Source organism: Staurois parvus, unplaced genomic scaffold (assembly GCF_062004578.1).
Source record: "Staurois parvus isolate SC_StPar_1 unplaced genomic scaffold, SC_StPar_1.0 ptg000057l, whole genome shotgun sequence".
In the NCBI taxonomy this organism is placed as follows: Eukaryota; Metazoa; Chordata; class Amphibia; order Anura; family Ranidae; genus Staurois; species Staurois parvus.
This window is the reverse complement of record NW_028317853.1, coordinates 3,178,567-3,193,460: the sequence shown is the minus strand read 5'-3', so window position 1 is coordinate 3,193,460 and position 14,894 is coordinate 3,178,567. Positions and strand designations below refer to the sequence as shown.

At 42.7% G+C, this 14,894-nt stretch overlaps 1 protein-coding gene across 2 annotated transcripts in view; it reads left to right on the top strand.

Annotated features, from left to right (window-relative positions):
• Positions 1–14,894, top strand: part of LOC149469936 (pleckstrin homology domain-containing family N member 1-like) — a 72,042-nt gene that overhangs the window by 21,900 nt on the left and 35,248 nt on the right. The window lies entirely within an intron of this gene.

Here is a 14,894-nt window from a genome sequence, read left to right as displayed (position 1 = left end):
ATGAGCCACAGGCAGGGTGGAGATATGAGCCACAGGCAGGGTGGAGATATGAGCCACAGGCAGGGTGGAGATATGAGCCACAGGCAGGGTGGAGATATGAGCCACAGACAGGGTGGAGATATGAGCCACAGACAGGGTGGAGATATGAGCCACAGACAGGGTGGAGATATGAGCCACAGACAGGGTGGAGATATGAGCCACAGACAGGGTGGAGATATGAGCCACAGGCAGGGTGGAGATATGAGCCACAGGCAGGGTGGAGATATGAGCCACAGGCAGGGTGGAGATATGAGCCACAGGCAGGGTGGAGATATGAGCCACAGGCAGGGTGGAGATATGAGCCACAGGCAGGGTGGAGATATGAGCCACAGGCAGGGTGGAGATATGAGCCACAGGCAGGGTGGAGATATGAGCCACAGGCAGGGTGGAGATATGAGCCACAGGCAGGGTGGAGATATGAGCCACAGGCAGGGTGGAGGGGTGAGTTGCAGATGTGGGACGCAGAGCTGAGCCGTAGCCGGGGGGGGGGGGGTTGCAGAGCTGAGCCGTGGCCGGGGGGGGTTGCAGAGCTGAGCCGTGGCCGGGGGGGGTTGCAGAGCTGAGCCGTGGCCGGGGGGGTTGCAGAGCTGAGCCGTGGCCGGGGGGGGTTGCAGAGCTGAGCCGTGGCGGGTTGCTGAGCCGAGCCGTGGCCGGCGGGGGGGGGGGGGTTGCAGAGCTGAGCCGTGGCCGGCGGGGGGGGGGGGGTTGCTGAGCCGTGGCCGGCGGGGGGGGGTTGCAGAGCTGGGCCGTGGCCGGGGGGGTTGCAGAGCTGGGCCGTGGCCGGGGGGGTTGCAGAGCTGGGCCGTGGCCGGGGGGGGGGGTTGCAGAGCTGAGCCGTGGCCGGCGGGGGGGGGGGGGGGTTGCAGAGCTGGGCCGTGGCCGGGGGGGGGGGGGGGTTGCAGAGCTGGGCCGTGGCCGGGGGGGGGGGGGGGGTTGCAGAGCTGGGCCGTGGCCGGGGGGGGGGGGGGGGTTGCAGAGCCGGGCCGGGGGGGGGGGTTGCAGAGCCGAGCCGTGGCCGGGGGGGGGATTGCAGAGCTGAGCCGAGCCGTGGCCGGGGGGGGGGGTTGCAGAGCTGAGCCGAGCCGTGGCCGGGGGGGGGGTTGCAGAGCTGAGCCGAGCCGTGGCCGGGGGGGGGGGGGGTTGCAGAGCTGAGCCGCGGCCGGGGGGGGGGGGTTGCAGAGCTGAGCCGTGGCCGGGGGGGGGGGGGGTTGCAGAGCTGAGCCGTGGCCGGGGGGTGCAAAGGTGGGTTGCAACTCAGCTCATCTCTGCACCCCCCCAGCCGCAGCTCACCTATGCCCTCTGTCTGTCACTCACCTGACTCAATTTACCTCTGGAACACCTGACTGTAGCTCACCTTTGCACATCCCCCCTCCCCCTCCACTGCCCTCATATGGTTAGCTAGCTTTGCAAAACACAGCTGTCAGCAGCCGGCCCCTCTCTACAGTAGCTCCCATTTCGGGTCCTATCTTCCCATACAGTGCACCAAGTGCACTTACCACTCCACCTCTTCCCCACTGGCCGGTGATCACCCCTGGGGCATCGGCTTCCATGCATTAGGAGGAGATGCCCCGCCCCTAAACGCACTGCATACTGCGCCCACAGATATCTGTTCCTTCCCTGTCCCACAGTGAGTACAGAGGTAGGGAGGTTCTGTGGGAGTGGATGGTGCTGTCACTTCAGCCGTGCTTCTGTGTTTATAAGAGACAGTAGATATGGGTGTGCGCAGGGCCAGTACTGGAGGAGGTGGAATGGCGTTCCGCCATGTTCCGGCTGAAAAAAAGCCCTGATCACAACTAGATCTTATTTTCGGGGTAGGTCTTATACTTTAGCAATTCCCAAAAATAGCACTAGGTCTTATTTTATGGGTAGGCCTTATTTTAGGGGAAACAGGGTATGTATATTGAAGGCCTTCCTAATTGAGTATATACTGTATTGGTTAGCTGTGCCCTGACACTATCTAGCTGTTGGTTATCTAAGGTTGGCCATTGGTGGATCGTTTTATTTTGTTCAGCCAGCGGGCTGAATGGAAAACAACAAATTGATTCCTCCATCCACACAATCTAGGTGAATAGAGGACTCTTCTTTGCTGTGCCATTGTAGTCTGACAGTCGGGACTCTCTGCTGTCAGAATTCACTGATCAGCAGCTGCAACTGCTAATTGAGAAAATTTTTGCACCAAGTGCATTTGACAGGAGCCGATCATTAGACCAGTGTTTCTCAAATTTTTTTCAGTCAAGGCACCCTCTAAAATTATGGACAGTCCCGAGGCACCCCATTCTAAAATGTGAAAAACTTTTCTAATAGTTTTATATAATGCCGCAACATCCACACATGTAGGATACCCAACATTAGAGGTGATTTATTCTTCCAAAGCAAATACACTTTTGGACACTGGTACTGACTAGTATTCCAGTGTTTCTCCTCTCCATCAGTTTTTCTCCATCACTGAGCTAATGTGACCCTAGCACTGACTGAGAGGGGCAGGGGAGGGTAAAACTAGGATGCTGGGCAGCCAGCTGACATCATCCTTATCAACTGACAATGTCATTGGTTGTCTGGATGCTGGTGGCTAGAGGGTTGTAATGGTGCACAATGAAAACTGGTGGCTTCGTGTAACTAAAAGGCAGGCTTGTTTCACCCGATGGCTTGTATACAAGTTTTTTTATGGAATTTTTGGACATTATGCCAAGGCACCCCTGAAGAAACCTCAAGGCACCCCAGGGTTGAGAAAGGCTGCATTAGACTGACTTCTGTGAATTGGGAGGCACTAGACATGCATTTAAACTTGGCTGGTCCTCTTGAACCAGCTGAATTTTGATCCATCTATTGCCCACTTAAGGGATCATTCCTGGGCCATACACCGCTCAGGTCAGCGCATTTGTGTGGTGGTTAAAGACAGGTGTTTGCGATTAGCTGTGGCCGCACAGTCTGTGCACATCAATGGCGGGCTCTGAAGCTGTGTGCATGTAGTTGCACAAGGAGCGATTTCCTGCATTTAGGAATAGATGAGCAGCAATAAACACAAACTTTCTACAGTGCTTTGTCGTGTCTACACTTCTCCTTGTGTGTGGAAATGTGGACAGTGTCAGCCTGACCATTGATTACAAACCTCTAGATGTATCCACCTTGGAAATACACTACTCTGTGAATGGACCCTCGAGTTTGAACAGTCTCTGTGGCCACCTTTCGATTCAGGTAATAAAATACACTAATATCCAGCTGAAATCCTTTTTCTTAGATTTGGATATAGTATATAGAGTAGTGTACTTGATGGGCTTTAATACTCCCCCACTGTATGCAAAACTAGAGAAAAGGGTTTTGCCTTGACTACACCTTGATGATTTTTAATACATGGCTGGAATACGTTGTGCTTACCCATTGCAACTTGTTAAAAAAATGTTCTTTAGCAAGGAGCATATGTTCCACAATAATAATAATTCTACCAAAATGAGTGTTCTTTAAATTGCCTCCAGCATTGCTCCTGTTTCTTTTTGCTGGAGGCTGCCATTTTGCTGGAGTTCAGAGCCCCTGAGCAGCAGTAAATCTTTAGGCTGTCAGTAGATCGGCCTCTACATTTTAGGCACAGTGAATGAATAGACAGCAACTGAGCATGTGCAGAGCATGGTGAGACAGTGTATTTCTGGATTTTAAACCGTATAGGCACTTATTTTTAATGTTTTACATAGCTATACCTGCAAAAGGGGTCAGCATGAAGTGATCTAGCAGGACCTAATTTTCTGGCTGAAGTTCCACTTTAAAAATCCAACTAGATGTGTACAAATCATGTCAAATAATTTAATATCTTTTTGTGATTATTTCATGATGTCAGCTTATTTGCTGTCCTATGATTGCCTTATAGGACAAGCCAGCTGTAACACCCCAATGTTTTAATTGGCTTGGGACTATTGTCCACTTTATTTATTCCAACATGTGTAATAAGCATTAGGAGGAGTCCCCCTGCTGTGCACGCTCACTCAATGTTCCGCACACAATTGCTGCTTCTGGGCAGGCGGGATCCGTTGACTCAGAAAGAACTGGTGGATGTTATTTATGTTACGTGCCAATTAAATTAACTTTTTCAAACTGATCAAAAGATTGTGAATTACTTTGTAGAACATCCAAGCATAGCTATTTAGAACAGGAGATGTATTAAGAATAGGAGCAGCCATATAGTTCAGTATGGCCTAGTTACTAGTAGACAGTAAAACCTGAGCTGAGAGTGCCTGCTGTAAGCAAGCATGGGCCATATTAATAAATAAGGCAGGCCATAGACGGTGCGGATTTATTTTCTGCAACCAGCCAGTGTTGACAGGGGAATCCCTCCCGCGGAGCCCGCTAGCAAAAATCTTCTCCTGGTGGGGAAGGCTTCCCTCATCGGGAGAAGGTATTTGCTAGCAGCTATGACAGCCTGGCCAACACGTTGGCTGCTTTATAGGACTTATTCACCAACAATCAAAATTTAATTTTCATCCATGTTTCGGTCGGAAATGTATGTCTTACACTGGACATTTTAAAATAATTTTAGGTTAGAGGAAAGGGGAAGTCCAATATAATAAAGTTGTATTGGTTTGCTTGTTGCTTTTTAATATGCCTATGTTGTGAAGATCATCTCATGTTCTTTTTGTAGCCAGATTAGTTGACTATCATCTCTACTACTTGTAGACATTCTTATGCTGACCAGCATGTCTTTGGACCGTCGGAGGAAACCGGAGTACACGGAGGAAACCCACGCGAATACAGGGAGAACATGCAAACTCTATGCAGGAGGCGCCATGGTTGGGAATTGAACCCATGACCCAATTACTGCAAAGCAGAAGTGCTAACCACTAAGCCACTGTGCCAATAGCTATAAATTTGTCCAATTCAGCCAATTGGCTGACTGCATTAAATGTCAAAAGTGTTAAAGTGTTACTAAACCCAGAACAGTGAAGTCATTCTGTATATGCAGTAAAGCATGATTGTTATACCCACTGTGGAATCTAAGGGGTTAATCCTCGGCATTGTGTAAAAATACTGTTTGATCCTGACTTCTCTGATCCCTCCTTCTTCCAGTGTCCCCCCCTCTTATCTCATTAGACATATCATGTGGAGACACTCTGCACATGCTCAGTTTGGTGTGTATTTCTACAGAGGTTGTGTGTGTTTTTGTTTTTTCTTGGGGGAGTGCATGTGACCAGCACATGGCCAATCAGCACTGTCCAGACAGAGGTCGGGTTCTGCATCTTTCTTGGGCAAAATGAAAATTCTTACAAGCTTTAACCAGTGCTCGGCTGGACACTGATAGAGGTCACAAGACTGCTCTAACTGCTGATGAGAAAAGGTATTTAGCGGTTTATATTTGCTAAAATAATTGCACTTCCATGTTGTGTGTACTGTGGGAGACCAGATATAGTGAATGCAGGATCCTGGGTTTAATAACACTTTGTCAGCCAGGATCAGAGATTTCCATTTTATTGTTTGATTCTTTCTTTATACCGGACATCTGATTCTTCTGATTATCCTGCAGAATGGCCAGTAGGACATCCTCTGCTTGCTTGTTTATCATATGAAAGGAGCAAAGTTTCAGGCAAAAAAGTTGACCCAATATTTTTTATAAAACTGCAGACCTGAGTAGCTGATGGGTATGCTTTTTCTTAATGTGTTTCCTGATACAGTATGGCTGACTGCACTTTGATTTTATTTCCCCCCCTCTCTTTGTATGTCATTCCATTCCATAGTGTGTATCCAAGATCATTTGATTTAGTCATCCTTGTAGTACTCGTTTGTAGTGACATACAATGGAGAGTTGGGCATTCCTTGGTGGGGTGGGCTGTTCTTTTATCCAGTTCCACATTCCGCTGGGCAACTGATCAGCTAAAATCTTAGCTTGAGCTTGGGGAACCTGATTGTTAAAGGCGCGGATGTCTCCAGATATGTGACTTGTGATCTGTGTAATTGTATGGGTGTGAAAGAGTCACCCAATTATGCATTCCTCTGATTTCCAGCTATTGACAATTTATATGTTGGCTGTATCTGCTTTATGCAGAATATTTCCTGAATCGACTGTCAATTAAGCATGTTTTTTACAATTTCTCACAGAAGAAATCATAGGTATTTACAGAGTTTCATATCCCATTTATGCAGCAATTTGCATTATTTATTTATTTTTTTTAATTTTGTTGTGCGTTTCAAGTTGGCAGTTTGTATCGTGTAACGGAATGATGTAGCACAAGATTGATTTGTAGCCGCGACAGATCACTAGCGACTATATCAGTCAATGGCATCTACTCTACTAGCTCTGCATAGAAAGCAATCAACTTTTGATTTATTTACTTATTTTGTCAAAGCTTAATTGAAGTTAGAAGCTGGTTGGCTATCATGCACAGCTGAACCAGATTTAGCACTTTCTAGTTTTAGTAAATCAACCCCATAGGGTCCTTTCAAACAGGCGTTCCATTTTTTTTTCTTCAGTTCAGCTCACGGTTTACATTCGTTTTTGGACCGTTTCGGGGTTTTTTTGCGGAAGAAAAATAGCGTTTTCTTTTGTTCAGAAAAACAGATGTGGACATTAACTGATGTACACAGATGTTCATCTGTTTACATCCGCAAGTCCATAGAAATACACAAGGGTCCGTTTTTCATCCGTAAATGGACAGATGAAAATCAGATATTCGGAATGCCCGTGTGAAAGAGGCCATAGTCTTCTAATTGGTCTAGCTTCAGTAATGTAAATTGTGATCTGTTGTTCGTGGTTACTGAATGTCCATGAATGGATCCCTAATGTAAAATGAAAGGTCTGAGCCCAAGGAGATGCTCCTTGACTATATAGTGGTACGCGAAGTATGGAGCATTTATATTATTTTTGTCATAGTAAGGAGCATTTTTACGTACAATTTGCAAAGACATGGACGCCTGGGCACAGCATACTGGTTTGACTTTGGTAATGTGAATTTTGATTTTTAGTCCTCATGCACACTGAACATATTTACAGCTGCTGTTTACTGGCTGTAGGGAAAAACGCCAAAAGCCAAAAAACTCCCCAGCATGTTATCCTATGTGTCCATGCACATATAGGCTGTAATCAGTGTTTTTGGGCTGGAACAAAAATTAGTGGGTTTATAGAGGAGGGGTTTTTTTTAGCTGTAAAAAACGCTCTAATGCTGAAAAACACTGCAAATCACTGTTTTTGTACTTTTTTTTTTTTTTTTGAGCAAAAATAAAAAAAAATTTGGGGGGTAAAAATAAAATGCTAGAAAACTGCAAGTGCAGCTAAACTCTAATGCAAAAACACTGAAAAACTTGCATTTTAAGGTGACTTTACACAGCTAACACAACCAGCGTTATTAAAACGCCCAGTGTGCATGGAGCCTTAGGCGTTACTGCATTTTGCTTCTTGTATAATATTCTGTTTGAACTTTTAGATTTTATATGTAAAAATGTGACAACCCATAGAAGCTGGCACGCCATCCATTGTATGTACTGTGTATTTTAACAACATAATAGGGCTTGTTGTCTGAAGGCCATATACACATCTCATCTCTCAAAACATGTTTGTGTGTAAATGAGCAATGTTACATTGGTAATGGCTTCAGGTATAAAGATCTGAAAGACGTACCAATTTATATAGAATTTAATACATTTAACAAATGGTCGATCTGATGTTACGAAGGCAATGGTCCTCCTTGAGGTAGTTAAAGATTAAGAAAGGGAAAAAAAAGAAAAGTAATAAAAGTACTAAATCCAATGATCCTTGCACTTTGTATCTTGCACTGATTGTTGACTAAGGCTCGGGCACAATAGCCTCATTTATTTTCATCCTTGGTAAACCCGTCTATCACTGTCCTACGGCTTCCACCAAACTTGTCTTGCAGCTTCAATTGGCTCTAGACCCTGAGCAGCTACTGGACTCTGTACGGCATGAACTGCTTGATGATAATTCAGTTTCGATAACATCTTTTATAGCACCATACCTAGTGTAAACATGTAGAACGTTTAATTTTATGAACATGAAAACTAGGAATAAGAGTTCTACCCGGAAGAGTTTGCAGAATAGAAATAATGGATTAAAAAAACAGAGCTTCGGTGCCGTTCTTTTTGCTCTTTTTGTTTATAAAACGCCAGTGAACTGAGCAGTTCCCTTTCCAAAGAGACGACTATTAATATACCATCATTCTGTTTGCTTTCAAACACACAAGATTTGTTTTTCTTGGTAATCTGTTAGCATTTTGACAACAATCTGTCTGTCATCTGGCATAGAGGGAGGATTAGCAGGAGTTATACAGAGCAGACATGAGGTGTGGCGGGCGCTTTTCTTACCCTTTTCTATTGTATTATGAGTTAAGCGCTCAGGTAGGTAATTGTCCTTGTCACATTCGCGGCAAGTTACAGCACTCTTCAACTCATTCAGGGTCTAAAACTGCTAAAGAGAAAAAAAAAATCAATGTGTCTGTTGCTGATAGCGGTCAGAGAGGTTCCAGGTGCTCTTTCTCTACTAGTAAGAGAATGAAATCTAATGCGGGCCATAGATGAGATGAAAAACGACCGAAAATCGGCCGAAAAAAAAAATCGGCCGATTTTCAGATCGTTAGTGCGGTAACCGGTCGGCCGTTTTTCGTGATTTTTTTTTTTACCTTTTAGATTATCGGTCCTGCTGGAAAACAATCGGCCAAATTTGTTGTTCTGCCAATTTTCGCAGCAATGATGGACAATTTGCCGATCTTTTTCTGATATTTAAAAATGCGCATGAGCAGTGACATGAAAGAAGGAAAAGCAGAAAAGGAAAAAAATAGAATATGAATGAAAAGAAGAAATAGAATATGAAGAAGAATAAGAAAAAGAAGAAATAGAATATGAAGAAGAAAAAAAAAGAATTTCAGTCCGATATTATATTTGACATTTAAAAGTTTAGCAACATTGTATCTATTTGTATCCGAATAGAAACATCTGTATCTGAAATGGATACAAATAGGTACTATGTTGCAACTTTTTCTTCTGCATACTCTATTTCTTCTTTTTATTTGTATTCTATTTCTTCTTCTTCATATTCTATTTCTTCTTCTGCATATTCTATTTCTTCTTTTTATTTGTATTCTATTTCTTCTTCTTCATATTCTATTTCTTCTTCTTCTGCGTATATTCTATATAATTGCCGGCCGTAGACAGGACGAAAATCAGTTGACCTTTTTTTTTTACCAATAGTGGTAATGTCGCCCGATTTTTCGTTTTTCAAAAAAAAACAAAAAAACAGCCGGTTTTCTCCCTGTCTATGGCCTGCATAAGGCTTTCCAATAGACAGGTGGAAGCCTGGGCATGTTTTATTGAAGGTTTGGTCCATTAAATATGATCATTTGTATGAATGGTGTGTATATATATATATATATATATATATATATATAAATATATATAAATATATATATATATATATATATATATATATATATATATATATATAAATATATATAAATATATAAATTTGTTCTGTAGGGCTGGAAAGTTTTGGCAGTTTTCTATTGGTTGAGTGTTTTTTGTGTTAATATTTTACATTTGCATCTTACCTGTGCATGGTAACATAATTTTGATACCATTGCAGGCACATTTGTTTTAAATAAATGATCTTGGAGAGTATTGTCTTTTCATTGAGGAACATATATACTGTTTTTTTTTTTTTTTTTTGGGGAGGGGGGGGGAATAGACTTCCTTAGTCTGGTAAACCCTACATTATGTTCAAGTATCCTAAAAACTGTCCAAGACACAAGCCGTCTCTTTTGAGGCCATTGTTCCCCTTAATGTGAATGGTCATATTGGGGAATGCATCCTGTGTATTCCTATGGAGAGAGGCAAGGGAGGAGCACTGAAGACACCAGTAATTGGACAAGGCTTTCTAAACATTTTGACCGCTATTCTTCCAGATAAGCTTTGGGCAGTGGAGACCTCAGGTGCCCCATAAATCTTAAGCAGGCTATAGACGAGTTGAAAAACAAAAGTTCTGGCGATCGAAAAAACTAAAATGGCTCATACGATTATGCCAATTGTTTCGATTTTCTGGAAAAAAAACAAACCCAGCATGTTGAAACAGGCACATTTGATTGTGGTACGCTAAAGATGCGAAGTTTTGTTCGATTTTTGACTTGTCTATGGCCTGCTTTAGTTTGTCCCCTGATCCATCTAAAAATGACCAGACTGGAAAACTGTCATCTGTCTCTGGGTACCCTATAACTTAAAGGAAAGCTTCACCTTTTTGGGTAGAATCTCACTTTTCATAATAGAAGCATTTTCCAATGCAATTTTTTTTGCCCAGCCATCCTGATGTGCTTTTCTCTCACATACCTCACCACAGGAGGTTTAAAGTTTTGTCAGATTATCTGAAATTTTGAAATGATTTTTAGATTCCATCACTTCCTGTAGATTGTCACTCAGCATTCACTTCCTGTACGCCAGCCATGTCCAAAAATCCAGCCTGCGGGCCAATTGTGGCCCATATTCCAGTTTAATACGGCCCCATCCAAAGAACAAAGATATACCGCTCAGGTAAAGAATCCAGATCAATCCACAACAGGTGCAGGCTCTGGCTCGCCACCAACACACGATGCAATAGGAAGAAGGGTCAGCCGTACACTGGAGGATAGATGGATATAATGTGTATTTATTGATCCATAGGACACACAAAACACCAGCACATGAATACAGGACCTGTTAACGCGTTTCACAGGATCTCGTGCTTAATCATGATTAATATGGCCCCACAGGTAATTTGCCAATATCTAAAAAGGAGAAAAGTGCCTCTAAGTGCAATATGTGGTACATTTATTGAGGAACATAAAGAGAAACACATGATGAAAGAAAACAAAAGGCTTAGGCATATGTGGTGAAAGCGAAGGACATGGCAGTGTCCTCCATGTATACGCCATAGTAAGCACTGGAGGAGACTCGAGATGTTCACAGGGAGCCCACCCTGGTGTGCAACGTTGATGTCAGCTTGATAACGTAGGGATGTCCAGTATGCAGTGCGACACGTTTCAGAGCATGCCCAAGGCCGATGAAAGGCGAAGGTGCGCTCCCTTCTCAAGCATTGAAGGAAATCAGTGAGAGTAATTTCACTTTTTTTCTTTTTTTTAGGGGGGGAGAAACCAGTACAGATTTCAAATATGTTATGACCAATATCAGTCGCTCCTGTTATCCATTCATTTTTTTTTTTCCCTCCTGTGAACATCTCGAGTCTCCTCCAGTGCTTACTATGGCGTATACATGGAGGACACTGCCATGTCCTTCGCTTTCACCACATATGCCTAAGCCTTTTGTTTTCTTTCATCATGTGTTTCTCTTTTTTGCCGCAAAATGGTCAGCCCTCACTCATTTTCACTTTATCAAATCTGGCCCTCTTTGAAAAAAGTTTGGACACCCCTGCTGGAGGCCATCTCTCAGAAGCCTTCACTTCCTTGTTGCATCACAGAAGAGGGTGTGATAGGACGTGTTCACCACTCTGGACCACACCTCCCTCATTACAATACTACCTCCCACCCACTTTCTTTACCGTCTGATTGTAAAATCTCTTTTAGATCTCCAATCAGCTATGTAGTACAAGGGCCTGTCTGATTTGATACAAATTGAATGGATTGTTCAGGTGTGTCCTTCTATTCCATAGTTCTGGTAAATCTAAAGGATATTGTACAGAGATTGTACAATTACATTGCTTAGTGTATGACCATCTTTATTCAAAGTACATAGGATGGAGTGGATGGAGCAAAACTCACATTCCCACTTGCGTTTGTTTTGGGTGTTTTTGGAGCTTTTTCACTCGTCACACATAGGGCAGCCCATTCACGTCTACACGCAACAATCACCCCAGAGAAGCTCCAGGACTTTTTTGGAGCGGAGCACGTTGCATTACCGCAGTTTTTGGTGTGTTTGCTGCACTTGAGGTGCCTTTATCATGTAATGACAACACAAGCACGTTGAATATTTGCAACATGTTTCTGAAACGCATGGCAAAGCATGCATTTTCTGTGCAGATTGCCATGCGTTTGGAAATGCACAGATGTGAATGGAGCCTGGTTGTTCTGTGTAAACAAAGCTAATTCACTTTTAGGCCCCATTCACACTTAGAGTAGAGGGAGCACATTTTTTTGACTAATTTTTCCATTGACACACGTAGGGCAGCCTGCTGATTTCAACAGGCTGTGCTACACGTTGGTCATGGGACATTTTGGTGTGGTGCGAGTTGCATGTTTTTTACTGTGCATTTTGCTGCATTTGTCAACCGTTTTTTTCATGTGGTAAAATGTGTGTTTGCTTCTGTGTTTGGTTTGCCATAATGACAAGCAACTAGGTAGTCTTAGGTGTATAAATGTGACCATACACTATACAATCTCTCTATAACCTCCTTTAGATTTACCAAAACTATATAATAGGAGGACACACAATCTATTCAGTCACTCTATATCCACTCAGACAAGCCCTTGTACTACATCAGGGGTGTCCCGTGGGCTGCATGCAGCCCCAGGGAGTTTAGCATGCGGCCTGAGCCTGTCTGAAGAGACACTGGAGAAGCCAGGCAAATGCTCGCATAGAGAGATCCTGGGGATGCTGTTAAAAAATAGTTAATTTGTGAAGGTTGTGTATTTTAATGAGTTCTGTGTAGGATGTGTGTGCCAATGAGATCAGCTAGTAAACTGGTGTCTTATTGGTCTCTCTGTCCTACATCCTCATATCAGCCAGTGATGAAGCTTTCTAAGAAATATAACAAGGGCTAAGGTAAGGCCTTGTTCTCAAAATCAAAGAAAGCGTTTATTTTTCTCTGACTGAGGTACAGTAATAGTATATTGGTACATAGGGGAGCTGAATTTTAGCAAAAGTGAACATAGCCTTTAATTACTAAAGACAATACACCTACTATTTGATTCTCCAACTTTTGGTATTGGGAAAAAAAAATGTTGTCCACAACAACCATAATCAGGCTGCCATTATTTTAATAATTATTTTATTAACAGCCTTATTGCTGGATATCTGATTTTTTTTTTTTTTTTTTTTTTTTTTTCTTTCTTTAAATGTTTTCCTCCTTTATAACTGGTTAAGTTCTTGACCTGCTTGTACAGCTGGAATCAGAGTTGACTTGACATCCATATCCAATTTCATCCCACAGAGCTGGACAGTGTAGTTGGTAAACCCATGTGTCCTTAGAAACTGATACAGCAGATCAGTTTTAGGAAAATGAGTTTAGGAAATGGGAAAGCAGAATTCAATAAAAAGTTAGCCGGGTCCCAGTTCTCTCAGGACTTTTTTATTTTTTTCTGTTCACAATTTGACACGCAACCGGAAACCTGATAATGCATGATAGAACTGTGTAGTATCATCCGCTCACACTAGAAGACCACCCTTGAGCCACTGCAAAAAATGCCCTGGGATTAGCGGGTCAGCATGAGGGAAAGGCATGTAGACACGATCAGCACAGGGATCTGAAACCAAACACTGGGTCAGACCAGTTCAGCCTTTTGAACATTATCCTGCTGACCGTAAAAATATTATCGAGATGTGCTGCTAGATATAACTCTTTTATTGCTATGCTAGAAATGCAAACCATAATGGAAATGGTTCCAGGTATCTTCATTTGTTTCGGTAAAAACTTTTATGAGCAGCATAGCGTAAAATGAAACTGGTCCCGACAAGAAAAAAATGGAGTCAGCCATTGCTAACTTTTGCAAATGACAGTTGCCTGGTTGCTTCCATTCTAGGCTGTCTTTTGTGTAAATTATAGACCTGGAGCAAATATGTAGATAAGGAACTGTGACTTTTTTTGTGTACTTGTTAAAAGTAATTGAGTCAGTATATTGAAGCCATTGGACTAGAATGACAGTCCAGTAGCTAACATTTTAAGAAGAAGGTCAATCATTAAAATATAAGTTCACTTAAAAGGATCAGCAAATCTTAAAGCTCTACTTTAGGCTGTTGTTAAATCTATTCTAGCAACCACGGATGGACCAGAATGAGGGTGGGCCATTGCTGTCCCCCTGTACAGTGCAGGACTGCTGCTCTTGCATTGTTTGTGATGACGGCAGATGGCTCTGACTGCCTAGGCAGCAAAGTGAAGTGGTATTTTGGGACTAGTGCGAAGATGAGGAAGCCTGCAGGTGCAAGGGATAAAATAATTATTTGTACCTATTCCCTTCCTTCTAGTCAGACAGTAGGGTAGGTATTTAGGAGCTCCTGTATAAAATTTCATATCACTTAGAGGTCTTTTTAAAATGCTTTTATTAGTTAAGAGCATCAAGTAAGACAATGCGTTTTGCAGGAAAGGCCACCCCCCTTCCTCAGGGCTAGTATGCAAGAGAACAATAAAAATACAAAACATGCTATAAATATCTCATACAAATATAGTGATGTATGCCAATAAAATAGATATAACAATCAAGTATATAATAGCCATAAAATGCCCTTTTCAATAAAATGGTGGTGAATTTGACAATCAAGGTGAATCCATAAATTATATTATAATCATGAAATGGCTTATCCAAATGAGCACTTAACCAATGCACTGCAGGGGGAACCCACTGTATGGGTTCATTTAAAATCAGCACTGAAAGGGACTTTAAAGTACATTAAAACCCATACACCAACACCTCAGATAAGCGATTACATGTTAATGTTTATTTAAAGTAAATTACTGTATTTTTAAATCTGCAGCTTTCTATAAAATAATACCTGGTGATCCGGTCATGATGTTCCCTTGCTCAAACACATTTTCTTTGTATTTTTCCTGTCTTCCGGTTGTGATCTTGCATTGCCAACCTGTCATACAGGCTTCTGGTGGAGAAATCAAATAGCTGTTTCAACACACAGTATGCAGGCATAGTCCACTGTCATAGTCCACTGTTGTCACCATT